The sequence below is a fragment of the Diabrotica undecimpunctata genome, chromosome 6 (genome assembly GCF_040954645.1).
Source record: "Diabrotica undecimpunctata isolate CICGRU chromosome 6, icDiaUnde3, whole genome shotgun sequence".
Lineage (NCBI taxonomy): Eukaryota > Metazoa > Arthropoda > Insecta > Coleoptera > Chrysomelidae > Diabrotica > Diabrotica undecimpunctata.
Window position 1 is genome coordinate 100,604,291 of NC_092808.1, and position 6,805 is coordinate 100,611,095.

Consider the following 6,805-nt stretch of genomic DNA (forward strand, 5'->3'; position numbering starts at 1 on the left):
ACTATATAGCTTAAAAATCGTTATTTATTTGTTTTCAAAATATGAGCTCTATTCATATACGACATTACATGAAAAGCATTTATTTTACTAACTTTTTAAATTTGGTACGTATCGCATTCCATCAAACTAGGATAAAGAGACTATGTGACAATCTAATATAATTCGCGTGATTCTTAATTTTTAAACAGAAATAAATATTAAAACATTTTTAATATATAAATTAAGTTTAAATCGTGAATGTTAGATAATTTTATTTTATTGAGATCAGAGAAAGTGATGGAGTCGAAGAAAGCTGGGCAAAAATTAAGTCTAATATCTTAGCCTCGGCCAAGGAAGTTCTTGGTGAAAGAAATATAAATAAAAATAAATCTTTCTCAAGGCAAAGAACTCCATGGTTTTGTACAGAAGTGAAGAACAAATGTAAAGAAAAGAAAAAAGCTTACCTGAAATACATGTCAACCAAAACACAAGAGGCATACCATAACTACAAGACAATTAGAGACGAAACACATGCACTTGTAAGAAAAATAAAAAATAATCACTGGAAACGCTTTTCAAAAGAAATGGAACATGATTTTTACGGTCTGCAAAAGGAAATATGGCACTTCATAAGAGGTAAAACGAGTTACTGAAATATTGTTGAGCAGCAATGACAGACCAATTAACAACATTAATTAATAAAATTATAAAACACAATAAAATATCGAAAAAATGGAGAACGAGCGAACTAATTCTACTATTTAAAAAAGGAGATAAAAAACAGCCAGAAAGCTACAGAGGTATAAACTTGTTAAATACTACGCTAAAAATTACAACTACAATTTAACAAGTTCTAATAAATCAGAGGATAAGTTTAGCAGATGAACAACAGGGTTTTCGTAGGGAAAGATCGTGTACAGATGCAATATTCGTTATAAAGTAAATTACTGAGAAATCACTACAGTATAATAAACCAGCATTTCTGTGTCTGATTGACCTAAAGAAAGCGTTTAACAGAGTAAGACCCAAAGATGTAATCCATCTTCTGTATAATAGAGAGGCTCTTCTAAATATTATAAAAAATATCGAAAACATCTACCAAAATAACAAAATGGAAGTCAGAATAGATGGTCAACTTACAAAACCTATAGAAATAGGCAGAAGAATAAGACAAGGGGATTCATTGAGCTCCATGCTCTTCAATTTGATCATGGACGAAATCATCAAAAGTGTTAACAAGGAAAGAGGATACAGAATAGAAAACAAAGAAATAAAAATACAGACATACAAGATGAAGATAGGCTGCAAAGACTGGTCCACAGATTTAACATAAGAGCAAAAGAATTTAATATGACAATCTCATCTCAGAAATCTAAAACAATAGTAGTCAGCAAAGAACCTACCAGATGTAAAATAGAAATTGATGGCATCAGTATTGAACAAATAATGGAAATAAAATACCTGGGAATTACACTGTCTAGCTATGGAGACCTGGACAAAGAAGTGAGAGATCAAGTACAAAAAGCACAATTAAGGATGCCTTAATAACTCTATATGGCGAAACAGACACATTAACACTCAGATGATCCAGAATTTATAATGCCAGTGTAAGACCAATAATGACATATGCCTCAGAAACAAGACCCAACACAGCCACAACGCAAAGGCTACTGGAAACGGCAAATATGAGAGTACTGAGAAGAATTACAGGAAATACGCTGGGAGATCAAAAGAGAAGTGAAGACATTAAAAGAAAATGTAACGTACAGTGTATAAATGAATGGACACAAAATAAAAAAAAGAATGGAATAACCACATAAGCAGAATGGAGAAGACCCGTGTCGTCAAAATAGAAAGAGATAAGTCACCAATCGGCAGAAGTATCTGACGACCGCGCAAAAGATTGAGTGACAACCTTTCATAGAGGTATTAATCCGCCATTAAACAAACAGAATTACTTAAAAAGAGGAAGAAAAAGAAGATACAAAGTTTGTTATTAAATTTATAAACGAATACATTCTATTGGTGTCCACTAAAACCGTTGTTTTATAGTTTCTCTTGATTCAGTTTTTTTTGATATTTTGTTGATAAATTGGACGTGAATAATTTTTTACTTTTAAGATAAAAACAATATTGGATATAAGCATATGTGGTTGGTAATACAGTAACAGTAACTTGCAGTCGCTTCTAGTTGACGTCAAAAGTTATAACATAGCACAAAATTAATCACTAAATAATTTACTAGTCCTTTGGAACTTCATTAGTCATGTAGTTTAGTGAGTATAACAACAACGTATTGGTGCAAAAGATAATTTTTGTTAAATTTTCATATACCAATTAAAGTTATATCCCGTTCAGTACCATCTCATTTAAGAAGGTTGGTAATTCAAAACTTGGTTGGTTGGTTTAATTAACCTTGGTATTCGTGTTTTCACTTATTAGACTGCAGTTCTAAACAAGTTAACACAACTATGTTTATACCATGTTCTTAGATTACTCAATCAGTAAATGCGCCTTCTTCCGAAAATGACTGTATTATCCTGTATTACAGTTTGTAGTAATACAGAGTTTTCTCCTCTGATCACATGAATCAGACACTGCAACTTTTTTATCTCAATCGTACCCATTACTTCCTTTTTTTTTAATTATTCTGGGGATTTTTATATTTGTTGCTCGGTCTAATCAAATTATTTTTGTATCCTTCTCTAGAAGTCTCAGTTAAGTCGGTCATTTATTTCTTTCTTTAAGGTATGGACCACCACTGCACAAAGCAGCACGGAAAATACGTATAAGCGTAGTTTTCTAATGCTGGATAAAGCTTTTTTCGTTTTATTGAATATCGCTGTAGATAGTCTAATTCTCCTTTTTATTTCTTCCATACGTTCTTTGTGGTCATTAATAATCATACCTAACGAGATATCTGTATTTTTAACTTACCCCTGGTGCCCTTTTTACGTATAAAGTGCTTGTTACGTCATTTTGCAATTGACATAAATTCATCTTAATAACTTAAGTTTTAGTCCAGTTTCCTCGCTTGCATCTAAAGCGCCTGCAAGTCTTGTCCAATCTTCGCAAATAGTATACTGTTATTGGCGTATCTAATATTAAGCTGCTTTAACATGGGTAGTGAATCACGAGCAAAAGATATACTTGTGGTACACGAATCTTAATTAACTTCACGAAAACGCTACAAACTACAAAACAATATTCAAATTTGGTCTACGACCAAATACCTAATAATAAACTAAATAAAGACTGTTAAACAGCGGAAAATATCTCATCTGGGACGTATAGTGAGAAAAAATCGATATAGTATTCTACAACTGATCCTTAACCCTTGTAGGACCAACCTTTTATTAGAAATAGCGAGGACCAAGGGGTGGGGTCAATAAATGTCCACATATATATTAATCAAAAACGTACTTATTTATTAAAAGTAATTTAAAATAACACTTTTACAAAAACATATTTGAATACAATTGTCTACCTTTCATTTTCTTAAGTACTTCCGGTATGTGCCTGCGATTTTGTTGTAGAGTGCCAACTAAAGTCAGACCGAAGTCTTGGTAGAGATCTTCTGCAAGCTCCACAGAAGTGTAATATCTGTCCGTTGTTACGTTACGTCTAAAGTTTCGAATCGGATGCAGCAATCTTTTTACTATTTCCTGTGGACCCCTAGACGCTGTTGTGCTGCCTTCATATTTTCCCATACGTAAAACGTAACGACTTGAACAATCTGCAAGTATAAGAACACCATCTTTACCAAGCTTTTTTTTTCATGAAAACTTTGAACGGTCATCTGCCCCGAAATAAAGATAACATTTCGTCTATTACGACGTTCATACCTGGTGTAAAGTATTTCAAAAATGTACCGCTCAGCAAATCAAACAATTTAAACTTAAGGGTGCGAACTTGTCCGCCTGTTTCCCCTCAGGTCTGATGGTTTTATCGTCAAATCTTAAAATTTTTGTAACTTCTCAGAATCTCTTTCGACTAATTGGGGCAGTATACGACAATCTGCTCAATTTTTTAGACCACAAATCGTGATAATTTAAGTTTGTGTCATCATTCGCCCACCATCCTGGTTGCTCACGAAAAATGTTTGATACACCTCGCCACATACAACGTGGTGGGTGAGTTAAGTAGATTCTTTCTGACTTTGAATTATATACATGTGGCGTGTCACAGTTTTTATCAATTATTGTGTCGAAACTGGAACTATCCCCGGTTGAATTTTCAATGTCGTCGTCTTCGTTGAATACTTCAATATGGTCTTCGTTTTCAACTAATGTCTGACCGAACCTCAAAATCAGAGAGGTTTGCCACCACTTCTACTTCTTTTTACGTTAAATATTTAATCATTTTCAGTTTTCGTTTCATATACACACTATATACGAAAAATGATTTAAACTGCGATGGCCAACGGCTAAAAAAAACAGAAGCGCGAGACAACCTAATACAGCAGAGGCAGTTCAAATACTGCAAAATATAAATGCTAGTTATGGCATCTAATAGCGCAGCAGTATGCCGACAACTACTAATTATTTGAGATTTTTAGGAACAAAGGTATTTAGAAAATCGTATGTAATTCAATGTTGTGGATACTTTTCACCCACCCTTGGTCATTCTAGGGTTAAGGGCAAAATAGAAGGCCGTAGAGGTGTAGCAAGAAAACAGATTTCTTGGTTAAAAACATTCGTGAATGGACTCGGATATCAAATGCAGGACAATTATTCCATGTGACCGAAGATCGAGAAGCGTTGGCAAGGTTGATCGCTTACTTCGGATAATTCTGATATATCATGTGAAAAAGACGAAACGAATTAAAGATAGGAAAGGAAACTCAATACTTATTATAACACACATCATACGTCATAATTTGAAGTGGATATTGACCTCTACCTTACACTGCTCACGACTGCCTATACGATCCAAAAATCAAACAAGTTTGATCTTGATAAACTGCGTTAGGCTTTCACAGCCATCGTCTAACTTGTTAAACTGTTTATTCGGGCTGTTAGGCCGTTGTCTTGTCTTGTCGTTGTCTTGATTTCAATCTTTCTTTCTTTAAACAATAATAAACAAAAAACTTACAGAAATTAAAGTCTTTTTATGTATAATGGTATATATTATTAAAATTTATTCAAAACGATTACAAATCTTCAAAACGATTTCGGTCCAGTCAGACCATTATCAGTGAAACATTTTAAAGTAGTTGAAACTAGCTACCAAAAGAGGTATAAAAACCTTTGGATTTATAATAAATTTGGAGCAGGGAACATGTACGTTCCCTTTATGTGAAAACCTATAACATCGATCAAATTATTAAAACTTATTGATGACAAAGCTGTTAATGTCGTGGTTGAACTCTTTAATCTAATATATCAGACTGCCACAATCCCCAGAAAATGGTTGCAATCGATCTTTGTAACAATTCCCAAAAAGCTAAGTGCAACAACCTGTTCGGATCACGGAAAAATAGCTTTAGTGAGTCACACATTTATTTTTTTCTTGAAAATAATACGTAGCAGAATTTTTAAAACTCTTGAATATGAAATGATTGACACAGAGTTTGGCTTTAGATATGGTATGACCATAAAAGATGCTTTGTACCGCCTGAATGTGATAGACCAGAGATGCATGGACATAAATCAGGACAAGTACTTATGTAATGTAGACTTTAAAAAGGCATTTGATAAAGTTCAACATTAAAAACTTGTAAATATATTAAAAAGCAAAATATTGGTAGTCGTGAAAATTATATCAAACCTGTATTAGAGTCAAACTACCAAGGTAAGATTTGACAACCAGAACACCTGAGAAATCAGAGTACAGAGAGGAGTCCGACAGGCTTTATATATATACATAATATGTACATAACAATAGAGTCTATATGTATCAATGGAGAAATTTTGAATACCTTACGTTTTGCAGACAATACAGTAATAATGACGAATAACAACAATGATTTACAGAATTTAATGCAACGCCTTGGAGAAAGCTATCATGAATATGACCTTAAAATGAATTCGAAAAAACTAAATGCATAATGATGACTAAATCAGCAGATGCAAGAATCCAATTGATTACTGATGATACTGTAATTGAGAGCGTGGTTCCTACAAATACCTAGGAATTAGGAAAACATCAAATGAGGAGAAACTAAGCAAAAAGCAATAAATCCAGTTTTAGACATTCTTTAAGTAAATACTACAAAGTACCTCATTTAGTTCAATCTACATTGTGAACTATTCATTTCAGGCAATGTGTTTTAAATCCAATATATATTGCTATATGAATAATCCAAAACAGAACAAAAATGCAATAAATCCCATTTTAAGATCAAGCAAACTGACATCAATCCATTCATATAGAGCAAAATTTTATAAATCCACACAATGTTTAAGCAAACTGAGATAAATACAATAAAATGAAAGCTTTAAAAATTGGAAACTCCGAAATTAAATACAAAACTCCAACTTTCTGTCAAAAATAATGTAGGATTGCATTCGTCAGCAAATACTTTCCGTTACCAATTCCTAACTTTCATTTATTCCGAACCGCGAGCCGAAAACTAATGTCAAGTAGCATTGCAGAATAATCAAAAACCCTGTCGATAGGAGGTCGACGATGAGTCGAGCACAGTGTGAGTAGAACACTAAAGGTGGGTACACATATGCGAGCCGAACTGTTTGCGAACTGCTCGTGAGCTGTTCGCGAAGAGTTCGTTGAAAATATGTTTATATTCAGGCTATCCAATACCCTAAGTATCTAATAACAAACCGAGAATTAATTTACTTCGTTATTCTAAACATTTCGGTATTTT